We start from the raw sequence: 14,439 nt of genomic DNA on the forward strand, positions 1-14,439 counted from the left end.
GGGTCTGTGTGGGCTGCTACTTTTTCACATATTTATAAGTGATCTAGAAAGAGGAAGAAGTGAGGTGGTTAATTTTGCTGACTACAAAGTAATTTAAAGTTTAATCACAACAGCATTGTGGAAAAATTGTAAGAGGACCTTATGAGACTGGAAGACTGGACCTCCAAATGACAGATTACAGTTACATAATGCAAGGTTTCTACATTGGGAGACACCACCCAGGACAAGGATTGTAAGAGTAATCACTGATGAACCTTCTGGTTGGTGTACAGGCGGCGGCTAAGAAAGTTAATGGAATGTTGAGAAATTATTATGAAATGAATGGAGCACATTATGGTGAAATTAGGTCCTACCTGCTAATTTGCTCGTCCTTAGTCCCTCCAGGTCGGTCCATCTGAAACTGATGGGCTGTGCATGCTTCCAGCAGGTGGAGACTGAGAATAATGATTCTTTAGAGCAATCAGAACCCAGCCTAGCCCCCTCAATTCTCAGTATCTCCGTAACAAAGCAGAAGAAAGAACATCTGCCACTCCGCTGTGGTGTACAGCCACTCTTACACAATGCTAGAAGCATGTGTAGCTTATGATTCCAATGCATAGACAAGGAAAGAGTTTGTGCCTGAATAAATAGCTTTTTTTTTTTTTAGAGTAGCCATACTGGGTCCGACCAAGTGGTCCATCTAGTCAGTATCCTATTTCCAAACAGTGGCCAAGCCAGCTCACAAGTACCTGTCAGAAATCCAAATCGTGGCAACACTCTATACTACAAATCCAGGGCAAGCAGTTGATTCCCATGTCTGCCTCAATAGCAGACTATGGACTTTTCCTCCAGGAATTTGCCAAAATCTTTTTTTAAACCCAAATACGCTAACTGCTGTTACCACATCCTCCGACAAAGAGTTCCAGAGCAAACTATTATGAGTGAAAAACATATTTCCTCTTCTTTTGTTTTTAAAGTATTTCCATGTAACTTCTTCAAGTGTCCCCTAGTCTTGTACTTCTGGAACAAGTAAAAAACACAATGTACTTTTCAGAAACACTGAAATATTGAGACTGTTGAAAACAGGCACCTCTGCCGGGTGAAACCTCCAAACCTCTCACCCCCTGACCTCTAGCTGAAACAAAACCCTGGCCAAGACCGCGGTCGGTCTTTCTAAAGTCGAGGGACTGGTATCACGACCTCTTGAACCAGTTTGTCCAAAGAGAAGAGACCCCCCCCCAAAAGGAAACTACTCAAAACTGGACATAGAAGCAGCACCCCGACCATCCTCTGAGCCAAAGCGTTCCGAGCAGAGGACTCCCAAAGCATGGAATTAGCTGAAGTCCTAAGTAAATCATACAGAGTCTATGAAAGAAAGGCAGATCCCATCTCAATTTTGGCAACTTCTTAATCAATTAAAGTAAAAATCATCCACTTTCTCTATCCAGCACATGTTCCAACCACTGGAAAAAACACTCAGGTACTAAAACTCCAAAAGCCAAAACATCAAAGGGTAAATTAGGCCTTACCTGCTAATTTGTTTTCCTTTAGTCCCTCCAGCCCGGCCAGAATGTGACTGATGGGTGTGTACCACTTCCAGCAGGTGGGAGACTGAGAAAAAAAAACTGTGACTCTAGCGAGCCAATAAGAGCCCTCTGCCAGCTAGAGAAAGATCCCAGTAATAAAGTACCAAAGCCAGAGTAAAGCCATAGCAGCCCTACATAACCTGTGCAACCCAAAAAACCTGAGCAGCCACCGGCACCTTGCCAACAAAGGGTGAGGCCTGCTAACATATCAATGGTCTTCAAACAGGCCATTTCAGTAAACCAGAAACATTTCTGTACTTATAAATTTTATTACTATAGAACTAAACTAGCAACAAGATCCAAAATAAAAACTCTTAACTTCCAAAAACACAGATATCTGAAGGGGAGGATCTGGGCTGGTCCGGAGGGATTAAAGGAAAGCAAATTCGCAGGGAAGCCCTAATTTACCCTTCTTAGCGTCCCTACGGACGGCCCAGAATGTGACTGACGGGAAGTAACAAAGCAGTGAAATTATGGGAGGGACCCTAACAGCCCCACCGACAAAACGGTGCTCCAAAAGCAACCTGCTGACAACTGATGACGTCTCTAAACGGTAGTGCTTTAGAAAAGAATGCAAGGACGACCAAGTCGCACTCTACAAATGTCTTGGAGGCACCAGCCAACGCTCTGCCCAAGAAGCTGCCTGACCTCTTGTAGAGTGAGCCTTAACCTGCTCTGGATCAGGTTTCCCCGATAGAAGATAAGCCCAAAGCAATAATCTCTTTAAGCCATCGAGAAATAGTGGGCTTAGAGGCATGAACCCCTTACGCGCACGCCAATCAGAACAAAACAACCGATCAGAATGCCGGAAGTTATCTGTAGATTTAATATAGAGCTTTAACACCCATTTGACATCCAAACACTTCAAATGCCGCTGCTCTTCTGAGCCAGAGAAAGAACCCTAACACAGGCAAAACTACGGCTGAGAAACATGAAACCGAGTTACTACCTTGGGGAGAAAAGACGGAACTGGCCGCAACACTACAACGATCGGAACAGACTCCAAGAACGGAGATCTACACGACAACGCCGGCAACTCCGAAACTCGTCTAGCCGAAGCCACAGCCACCAGAAGTACTGTCTTCAGAGTACAGGACGACAAAGGCTCGAAGGGAGGTAGTAAGAATCTTTAAGCAAACTTTAAGCAACTCAGATCCCAATGAGGAAAGAACATTGCAAGGGGGGACAAAGAAGGTTAACTACCTCAAAAAAACGCACCACAATCCGGATGAGTAGCTAGAGACCTGCATGGATATGACAGAAAACAAGACAAAGCCGCCATCTGCACTTTCAGAGAAGCTAAAGCAAGCCCTTTGTCAAAACCCCAGCTGCAAAAAAACAAAATTTGCGAAACGAGGAAGTTAAAAGGAGAGAAACTAAACTCCTTACACCAGTTCTCAAAATCCTCCAAGTGCCACACGTAATTCAAAGAGGTAGATAACAACGACGAGAGCGAAGCATAGAAGCAATGACCTGAGCAGAATAACCTTTCTTAATCAGCTTAGCCCTCTCAAAAGCCAGGCCGTAAGACAGAATCGATCGGATCCGGATGATGAATCTTGCGTGACCGAACGCTTTGAAGGGAAGACTCACCAGAAGAATCGAAGGTCGGTGTACCACAGCCTTCAAGGCCAATCTGGTGCCAACCAAAATCAGACGTCCCTTTGTGCGTCTCGACCTTCTGAAGAAGATGCCCTATTAGAGGCCAGGAGGAAAAGCATACACCAGACCGGGTGGCCAAGATTGAAGAAGAGCGTCCACGCCCTGCGCTTTGGGATCCTTGCGACGATTGAAGAACAGAGGACGTTGAATGCCGTGCGAAGGCAAACAGATCCATCCTGGGCGACCCCCAACGATCGACCAGCAGCTGAAAACACACCTTTGCTAGCGACCACTCGCCCGGATCGAGCATGTGCCCAACTTAGAAAATCTGCTTGAACATTTAGGACCACTGCTACGTGAGCCGCTGGCAGAGCACCAGATGAACTTCCGCCCCTTGAATCAGCAATGGACCCTCTCGCTCCAACGGCAGACTCCTCATCCCTCCTTGCCAATTAATATATATGCTACTGCTGTGACATTGTCTGACATTACTCGCACTGCCCGGCCTTCAGGAGATGAATAAAACACTGGAACGCCAGACGAATTGCTCTGGCCTCTAACAGGTTGATTTAAAACAAGTCTCCTGCTGAGACCAAAGACCCTGAGCAAACTGCCCCTGACAGTGAGCTCCCCCAGCCGCTGAGGCTGGCATCTGTTGTCACCACCGTCCAACTGGGCTGATCTAGAGGCATTCCTTTGGTCAAATTGGCCTCCCGAAACCACCAACGTAGCCTAGTCTTCATGGGGCGAAAGAGGTAAAGTTTAATGAAGCAAAACCTTCTGAGATGACCATCTCGACAGTAACGGACCTCCGAAGAGGCCTCATGTGAGTCCTGACCCCGGGTACCGCCTCGAACGCTGCCGCCATGGTTCCCAAAACCTGAAGAAAATCTGTTGCCAACGGACTCTAATTCGCCCGAAGCAACAAATTCAAGTGAGCAACTTAAGGACTCGAATTGATGGAAGAACACGCGACCCTGCCTAGTGTCGAACCTGACTCCCAGATACTCTATTGACTGAGAAGGGAGGAGACGGCTCTTCTGCACATTGACTACCCAACCTAGAGATTGCAAGAATTCTACCACCCAAGCTGTCATCAGACGACTCCCAAAGGAAGACTTTGCGCGGATCAACCAATAGTTCAACTAAGGACGCACTAAAATGCCCTCTGTTGGGAGAGTCGTAGCTACCATGACCTTGGTAAACGTACGAGGAGCAGACGCCAACGCGAAGGGAAAAGGTCGAAACTGGAAAAAAGGTGGCCTAGCACTGCAAAACGAAGGAAACGTTGATGTGCAGGACGACCAGGAATGTGAAAATAGGTTACTGCGAGAACGAGAAAAGTCAGAAACTCCTCTGAGCGCACTGCAACAAAGACAGGCCGCAAAGTCTCCATTCAAAAAGAGGGCACCTAGAGGATTTGACTGACCGCCTTGAGACGTAAAATCGGATAGCGTAACGACCTTTACACGGGTCCGCCCGAGGGACAGGAGACAATTGCTCGAAGGGCCAGAAGTCTACGGAGATAACCTCTGACGGCTCTGGCTAGGATGCAAGAATGGCAAGGAGATTCTAGGAAAGTATCGGTCAAAGGGTGAGTGAACTCTAATGCGTACCCTTCTCGAATAATCTCCAATACCCACTGATCCGCAGAAATCTGGGCCCACCTCTCTTGAAATTATGTCAATCAAGCACCTAGCGGGAATAGAGGCTGGGCCCGCACCCCTTCATTGCTGAGAGTGGGAGAATTAATTGGTATGTGTCTGACAGCAGTAAGACACAATTACAGACCTATGCTAGTGTTCTATAATATGTATAACACATGCAAATTCAACATTCCAGCACCTAAGCCTTAGTTGAGCTGTTGAAAATAACTCACATAGGGATCAGTATACAAAGTGATAACCTGGACAGTGCTGCTGCAGATCAACACTAACTGCCTAAACCAAAAATCAGAGAATTAGTGGGCAGTTTGGGAGCAGCTGTGGCTACTGATGAAAGCGGGACGCTGAGCTCGCTGGACCCTCGGATTGTCCCAGCGTGGCAGAGCCTATGCTCTGATGTTCTCAACCAGCCTTAATCAGATAAGTTTGGCTAGCCAAAAAAAAATAAAACTACAAGTTGTTCCTTTGGCTGGTTTGAATTGGCTAGTTAGGGAGCTGCCCACACCTCTGCAAATATTCAAAACTGCTGTCTGGACATGGCCCAGCATTGGGCTAAAGTTATAAGAAAAATTGTATACCGAAGCGTGAAAACTGCACTAAGGGGTTCCTATTCCAGACATCTGCACCCCACTGTAAGGTGGAAAAGAAACGGGGGGGGGAGGGGGGGGAAGGAAAGGAAAGATGAGCTTAGAACAGTTTTATTATATACTGCTCTCCACAAAAGAATCCTTTTCAGTATGAAACCCAACTGGCCATCTGCAAAGCTGGAAGACCATACAGACCTCAGCAAAATAAAAGTAACATAGCAACAGCCTAGAAATGACAATACATATGAAAACATGGCTGTGAACGGAGAGAAACCGTTTTTGGTTTTTCTTGGGGGGTTTTTTTAACTGAGGATGCCATACTAAGCATGCTCCAGAGCAACCCCTGTTTGACATAGCAAAGATCAAATGGGTATCCGAAATTTTTTGGTTAAGAAGCTACAGACAATAGCTTTGCCTTCTTCTCTAATCCATTCCTCTTGCTGTTTTGTCAAGAGAGGGAAAAAAGAGAAGCTGTTGCAGAGTGTGCTACATAGCCTAGTGCTGCTTGACATGCTAGGTCCTGACCACTTTGCTCAACTGGTCATATACCTCATAAGCATCCAATATAAGAAGCTGAGAAAGTCTAAAGCCCCCCCCCCCCAGCTCGCGGCTGATATACCAAGCACCAGGTTCTCTGCATCAGGATTCTAACCTGTCTCTCTTGCTGGATTCTCCACTGCTCTTTCCTCCTTCATTATTAAATTCAAAATGGCGGCGTTTCCCGCAGAAAATCGGCATTGGAGACGAGGAACATGCGACTGGAGGGAAAAAAATGGAATCAGACCTCCCTCCGAAGTCACCGACGATATTACAGAACCAGCACCCTGGACGTCCTAATTCCACAGACACACACATCTGACCCTAAACCCCGCCGCTGCCAGTCCGAACAGCGGTGGAGTTCACCTACATCGCGGAAAAAAACAAAATAAACAAGAAACAGCTGATCAGCTAACAGCTGATCGCTCCGGAGCTGCCCTGTTCGTTGTTACTGGCCACAAACGGCTCTGCCAAGACAGCAGACCGGGAGGCTCGTTTTTTGTTTTTTTTACAATCAGTAGCTGCCTCTCCCTCCTCTAAAGCTTCCCTCCTTGAGGAACTTGAGATAAATTTTATATTGCTTTCAAAAGCAAAAAAGGCTAGCTGAGACAAATTCGCCAGCGCCAGGGAGGATTGGGGGGAGGGACTCGGCCTTCCGAATGTGACACTCCCGAGGCTCAGAGAGACCCCCACGGGCCTCAACCTCCAAAGAGCAGGGGGTTTTCTTGCACAGGGAGACAAGAGAAAATTACAACACCAAAGAAAGGTTAATGTAGAAAGAGAAAAGAATAGAAAAGTCTGAGACTGAAGGGCTCACCACTTTTCACCTGCTGGAGACTGAGATTACTGGATCTTTCTCTAGCTGGCAAGGGCTCTTATTGGCTCGCTTGAGTCACAGTTGTTTTCTCAGTCTCCACCTGCTGGAAGGCGTACACAACCCATCAGTCACATTCTGGGCCGGTCCGGAGGGACGCTAAGGAAGGCATTCTTTAACAGAACCTCCAGGCGACAGTCCTGCGGATCCTTTAGAGCCATGCCCCCATCCACAGGGACCGTGTTCTTCTTGGTCACGACACCACAGCATCCACCACAGGAGGCTTGAGCCAATCTCTGTCCTGTTCTGGAATAGGATAGAGATGAGCCATGGAGCACTAAAGTCTAAAGGGCATGTCAGGTACTTCCCTATAAGAAACGGCTAAAGTGGCTTGGGCTATTCAGCTTGGAGAAAAGATTTTTGGCGGGAGATATTATAGAGGTCTATAAAATAGAGTGGCGAGGAATGGGTAAACATGAATCACTTGTTTACTCTTTCCAAAAATACTAGGCCTAAAGAGCATGCAATAAAGCTACTAAATAGTACATTTAATACAAACTGGAACAAAAACAATTTTCACTCAACATGACATTCTGGAATTCATTGTCAGAGAATGTGGTAAAAGCAGTTATCTTAGCAGGTTTGGACAATTATTCAACCACCATGTCCAAAGGAGTGGAGGAGTGAGTTAGAGGCATATGCTGAAACGGAGGACGTTTACATCAGAACCCGAATCGGCGGAACCACTCCTAAACACCTCAAGAGAAATCACCTTGGAGTTTTTGGCTTCCGTGGAGGTTACATTGAATACCATTTGGAAGGCGCTTCAGGACCTAACGGCGGTAGTAAATACCTTTGTTTCAGATATAATCTTATTGGAGAGTTAGATGGACAATTTGACTGAACCCTTTGAGAGCAAAAAAAATTGATACAACAAATGAAGTTCTACACATGCAAGAAGTGGCTATGATCCTGAAAATGATAATGGACCAGAAACTTTGAATAATAAGGTGGATGTTATTGTGGATTATTAATGTCGAGATTATTGTTTTTCCCAGAGTTCCAGGTATGACTCCTAAAGTTTTCCTCAGAAATATTTCCTTAATTATTACTTCGAAAGGAGTGAAGCCTGTGAAAACTGGGATTGCTTTAATCAGTGGGATTTGAATTAGAGACTTAAGTATATATATTGTTAAATAACTTCTGTTTTTTTAAAGAGAGAGAATGTAATCAGATGTATTATTTCTTTTTTTATTTATTAATTTTCATAATAATACAAACAAATCAAGTTTGTAAGGCAATACAGAGAAAAAAATTCATTAAGCATAGATATTGAACATATTAGTCTTATCACTCTTCCTTAGACCACCATTAATAAGGGGGGAGGAGTCCAAACAAATTTAAGGAGAAATATCACTCAAAGAAAAAAAAATCCTAGCACAAATTGGCATAGTCCTGATTTTACATTCTACTTCATTTGCTGATATCAATCAATCTTCCTATTCAGCTAGATGGATTTTTAGCGTCCAGAAAAAGCCTTAATTGAGATGGCTCAAAAAAGACATATATAATGCCAGACATACGAATTATACATTTGCATGGATATGCCAGAGTAAATATTGCACCCAACGCTCTCACTTCATCTCTCAGTGCTAGAAATTGTTTTCGCCTCTGCTGGGTAGTCTTAGTAACATCAGGGTAGACCCATATTTTCTGCCCACAAAACAGGGCTGAAGAATGTTTAAAGTACATTTTCATAGAAGTACAGATCCAAGATGGCGTTGCTCTGCTAGGACGCTCTGAGCCTCATTCCCGGAGATGCCTAAACGAAGAGGGAGAGTAGCGGGCAGAGCTTCCCCGCTTCCACCCCCCATATCGGGTCTAATCGACCGCTACGAGACCAAGAGCAGCTGTACCTGATGGCGGAACGCCTCCGGTAGGGAACGCCAGCGAACGAGAGATTTTGGCTTCCCCCGGACTTGAAACAACATTGAGCCCTGCTGCACGCACTCCACCACCTCAACCGCTCGGCGCAAGTTCGTTCCTCATTGACCCGACGGGGTCTCCCTCGGAAGGAGTAGGAGACCCGGAAGAGATTCGGGGAGAAGTTTCGCTTTCATCTGAGGACGGAATAGAGGGCAGTTTGCCCACATCGACGCCGAGCAATGGGATGAGAGAAGCTGAGAGACCAAGTGAGACGAATATAAAGTCTTCAGCAAGGTTTGATTTTCCTACCGAATTAGTGACTAAACCAAAATATGTGACTCTAGATTCCTTGTGGGATTTGATGTCCAACCTGGGACAATTTTTTCTTAAACAATTTAATGAGGTTTTACCTAAGGTGAATAATATTGAAAGTGGCTTGCAAAAACAAGAGGAAGAGACTAAAGTTTTAAATTAAAAAATGGTGAAAATTGATCAAAAAGTTATGAATTTGGAAACGCAACAAACCATGATGATAAAGGATTTAACAAATCTTAGGCAAAAAATGGAGGTTTTTGACAATTATACTAAGAATCACAACCTGAGATTTGTTAATTTTCCCAGATTACAAAATGTTCTTCCACTTGAAATGTTGAAATGTTATTTCCTTGAAATTCTGAATGTTTTGGAAAAAGATTTTCCACCTTTTTCTCAAGTTTATTATATCCCAGAAAGGAACACGAATCCAGAATTTGAAAAACCTATTGATATCTCTCTTTTGCTTGAGACCTCTGATTCTGAATTGGCGACAGCTGCCACCTTGGTGGCTACTGTCGCATTGATGCCTGACAAGAATTGGATTTTCCGTTTGTTTTTCCGTAATAAGGATAAACCCTTTTTGGGTTTTAAAGTAATGTTATTTCCTGACGTCTCCAAGGAGACGAGACGACGGAGGAAACAATTTTTGCTCCTCAAACCTGGAATCTTGCACCTGGGGGGTACCTTCTTTTTAAGATACCCCTGCAAGTGCATAATTAGGCTGGGGGGAAAGAAGTATGTGTTTACTGAACCTGGACATTTGTCTTCGCTAATCGCCTCAGCTAAGATGGAGAAGCCTTAAAGATAAAGTACAGTTTCCTAGTAGAGAAGGATTACCTTGTATTAGTGCCTGAGTTATAGTTCTCTCTAAATTTAAATTCTTGGATCTCCAATTATGGACTTGAGTGTCTTATATTGTTGAAAGTGTAAAGACTTATTTACTCTTTCTTTTCCTTTTTTTTTTTTCCCTGTTTAAAAATTATTTGTTAATTTGACTCTTTCTTAAGCAAGATGGTTTCTTGTAAAAATTCTTTAAATGAATAAATAATTTAAAAAAAAAAAAAGTACATTTTCATAATCATATTCAAATCCTGTTCAAAAACCATGACACTATAAGGGTCCCTCGAAGTTATTTCTATCACTGAGTCTTCTAATAACACGGTTAAATTCTGTATATCTATTGCGGGAGATTCAGGTATTTCTCCGCGCTTTTGCAAATTATGTAAATAATAGACCTTATTACAGGGAGGAATGTCCGACGGAGATAACTTCAGAATCTCCTGCAGATATTTCTTAAGAAAATCCCTGGGTGTCAAAGCTGGTGAAATAGGAAAATTCAGCATTCTGAGCGTGAGGCGTCGGTTGTAATTCTCTATCTGCTTTAGTTTATGAGCAGTGAAAACTTTGTCCTTCACGAGAGAATCAACAGTTAACTTAACTGTTTTTATCTCTTCTTTTATAGAGGCAAATTGAGTTGCCGATTCTCTCTTAACTTCCTCGTAAGATTCTGACATTAAAGTCAACTTACTTGCAAGCGTAGAAACTTCTCTTGTAGATTTGGCCACCTCACTAGTCAGTCTCTGAAGCGCCATCCATATAGCTTCCATAGTCACCTCCTGGGGCATTTCCCGCTCCAGTGTGTTCTCAACCGCTGTTCCAGGGGAGAGACCGCCAGATAGAGACAGGTCGGCGACCACATCGGTTCCCACTTGATCCCCTAACTCTACTCTGGCTCCAGCGGGACAAGGAGGTGGATTCAGCATCGGCGGCGATAGCGTGGTATCTGGGCCCCTGGTAGACGACGCTTCTTTGATGCTTACCAACGCGGGGATCGCCAAACCGGTATCGAACGGTGAGCTTCTAACGAAGCGGTCCAACGTCTGCTGGATCGAGGACGACGTTAGTGCAGTTGGCAGTTGCACTTTTGTCGTCCCCTTCCTCTTGGTATGGGGCATAGTAGAAACAAGTAAACAAAATCTTGAAGATTACCAGCAAACCATTAGAGAGCTTCCATGAGCAGAGCTAGGACACCATCTTGCTCCTCCCCCTCCAGATGTATTATTTCTAACTAAAACTTGGACAATAAGTATGTTCTTAATGAAATCGACTATAAATCGTATTTGGACTTGAAGAAGCCAACCAGATGATCAATGTGGAATAATGAATTAGATGAGTAATATCTGGGGATAATCAGGTTAATACCATGTTTTCTTTTTTCTGTTTACTGTTTAATTGATCTCCTTGTCTTACTTCACTCTCCCTATTTTTCTCCACTTTGTGGTCTACGAAAGAGAAAGATTGAATATAATCCATATGTCTAGTTGGGATTGTTTTCTTCTTATATTGTATTAATGTGCAGTCATCTCTGTATTACTGTTTGCAAGTGACCCTTGTAAAATGAAAAATTATAAATAAATGATTTTAAAAAACAACAAGAACAAAAAAAGGTTTGGACAAGCTCCTAAAATAAAAGTCCATAAACCATTATTAAAGATGGACTTGTGAAAATCCACTAGTTATTCCTGGGATTTTGCCAGATACTTGTTACTTGGATTGGCCACTATTGGAAACAGGATACAACAATATTAGCAAAATTCGTCCCTTCCTTTCTGAATACGCTGCCAGAACCCTTATCCACACCCTTGTCACCTCTCGCTTGGACTATTGCAATTTACTTCTCACTGGTCTTCTGCTCAGCCATCTCTCTCCTCTCCAATCTGTCCAAAATTCTGTGGCACGACTTCTTTTCCACCAGAATTGTTATACCCACACTAGCCCGCTCCTCAAGTCACTTCACTGGCTCCCTGTCCACTTCCGCATTGTTTAAACTTCTCGTACTGGCCTTTAAATGCATCCACTCTTCAGCCCCCCATTACCTCTCCACTCTCATCTCTCCCTACATTCCTCCCCGTCACCGTGAACTCTGCTCGCTGGACAAATCTCTCTTGTCGTCCCCCTTCTCCTCCACTCCTAACTCCAGGCTTCGCTCCTTTTCTCTTGCGGCACCTTATGCCTGGAATAGACTTCCTGGACCTATACGTCTAGCTCCATCTCTACCTGTTTTCAAATCTATGCTGAAAACCCACCTTTTCACTGCAGCTTTTTAGCTCCCATTACTTCCCTCACCCGTAACTGTCTTGTCTGTCTGTATTATTTAGATTGTAAGCTCTTTTGAGCAGGGACTGTCTCTTTGTATCAGGTGTTCAGCACTGCCTGCGTCTGGTAGCGCTATACAAATGCTAATAATAATAATACTGGCTCTGATAGACCTTTTGCTCTGTCCCAATCTAGCCATGCTTATGTGACCTTGTGTTTCTCCTGATCATAAACACTCTCACAACAGATTAAATATAAATAATTCCACGAGCCAGGCTTCAAACCTTTTCCCCATCAAGTACACCCTACCACTGCTGTGATGCCACTATCCCTACTGGGTTGCCTCAATGATTCAAATTATATATATATATATATATATATATATATATATATATATATATATATATATATATATAAACAAACAAATTTGGAAAGCCACAGCCCACTGCGGTGAAGAAGGCAGATTCTGTAACCTCAACCCTATTACCATAACCAAAAATAGTGTATGGTATAACTGCATTAACAGTCCCAGAACGGTCCCTTCCTTTGTAACATCAAATTAATATATATCATGACTTCTAGCTCCTGTATGGGCAATTAAGGACTGTTATACTTACTAAGCCCAAACATACTATATAAATATTTAATATGGAAATATAATAGAACTGCACATGTAGAAGAATTCCAGTTCTGCACCTTTAAACTAGCGTATACACAGTCCAGCAAAACCTGATCACGTGATCAAACACAGTGCTTGCCTTCTGCAGGAGTAGGCAGCGCGCGCTTCAAGCAGCCATATTTTATCAAGGAGAGACTCAGAATGCAATCTATCTGCTCTCACAATACAAGACGTGTGATTTCTATTGTAGACTTCCAGCTTTAAGAACTCTTTAGGAAAAGTCCAGAACCGAAACCTTACCGTTAAAACACAGGGTGCTTGGGCGACCCTCAAACGCAACCATGCGATTGGCTCGTTCGCCAATATCACGTGGCACCTCCCAAACAGTTACACCTCGTTCTCCGTAACTTAAAATATGTTATGTTATACTACTTATTGCGAGCAAAACAATATATATATTTCATTAATGACATGAGCTCGTTAACTTGCCACCTCGTAATGACATTATAATGAAACACAGATATCGAAATAAACCAACCAAATGCATACGGATTATTGATTTTAAAAAAAATAACACCTGACATACCGTTTTCGATCCCTATTCTTGAAACAAAGTTATTTATTGCTTCCCACGTGCGGTCTACGGAACAAGATTCTTACTCCAGCGGCTCTTGAAGTCCACGCGTCCCCGCGTGCCGCCAATTGGCTGCAGCGGTTTGGTCACATGATTCCTGTGGCTTCGCCCGCCTCGCGCGAAGCGGGCTCCTACCTGTATCTATTCTAGACGAAAAGCCACAGCGATGCTTAGCTTGATGCGTTCTCTATTTTACTGGCACAACAAAGGAAAGATGAGGGGGCACAGATAGCCGAGCACGCATGGGCAGTGCTGGTCATCTTTTTTGCCTCCTGGGTCCTGAGTTGGTTGAGTGGTCTTGATAGAAACAGATTGAACAACTGGAGCACGCTGTTTTCCCTCTTGTTTCAGGTGGCAATAAGTTGCAGAACACAATTGCTGATGCTATGTGAGTTGCTCCACATTTCATCAACAATTAAGACAATGGGGGTGGGGGTCTGGAACAGACCTTGTCTTGTTTGCCTTCCCAAGCAAATAGCTGTTAGGCTGCCCCACTGGTGGCCCTTTGGTGGTACCGCCTGTCAATCAAAATCAGGACAATTTAAGATCCAATCAACTTGAAACCTTATCACAATTTAACATGTTTTTGCTTTAATAACCTGAAGCAAAAACATGGTAAATTGTGATAAGGTTTCAAGTTCAACTATGTCACCATGTATTACCTAACAAGTGAATATTTAATAATGTGAACGCTTATCATTGAAATACATTTAAATGTGAGCTAGAAATGACAAGGAAGAGCAATTTTTGAGAGTGAAATTTTAACATATACCTTCTGCTCTGCCTCCTAGCTCCACCCCCTGCTCCTGCTCCACCTCAGCCCCATGGTTATTCCAGAAAATACTGTGTAACAGGGAGTTTATCTGCCATGCTAGGTGCTTGCCTAATACATATCTGGAATGTGGATGAAACAGAAACACAGAAAAATTTAGGCAGATAAAAACCATATGGCCTATCCAGTCTGCCCATCTATGCCATCTAGTATCCTTTCCTGTCTCTTAGAGATCCTATGTACTTTTCACAACCTTTCTTGTACAGTCTTTGTCTCCATCATGTGCACTGGGAGGCCATTCTATACGT

General features: G+C 43.6%; 1 protein-coding gene across 1 annotated transcript in view; it reads right to left on the reverse strand.

Annotated features, from left to right (window-relative positions):
* Positions 1–13,350, reverse strand: part of MGA (MAX dimerization protein MGA) — an 801,076-nt gene extending 787,726 nt beyond the window's left edge. The window contains 1 exon segment of the mRNA XM_030215215.1: positions 13,312–13,350. The gene's annotated coding sequence lies outside the window, so the exon portion shown is untranslated.
* Positions 13,351–14,439: the final 1,089 nt, after the last annotated feature.

Source organism: Microcaecilia unicolor, chromosome 9, assembly GCF_901765095.1.
Source record: "Microcaecilia unicolor chromosome 9, aMicUni1.1, whole genome shotgun sequence".
Classification (NCBI taxonomy): domain Eukaryota; kingdom Metazoa; phylum Chordata; class Amphibia; order Gymnophiona; family Siphonopidae; genus Microcaecilia; species Microcaecilia unicolor.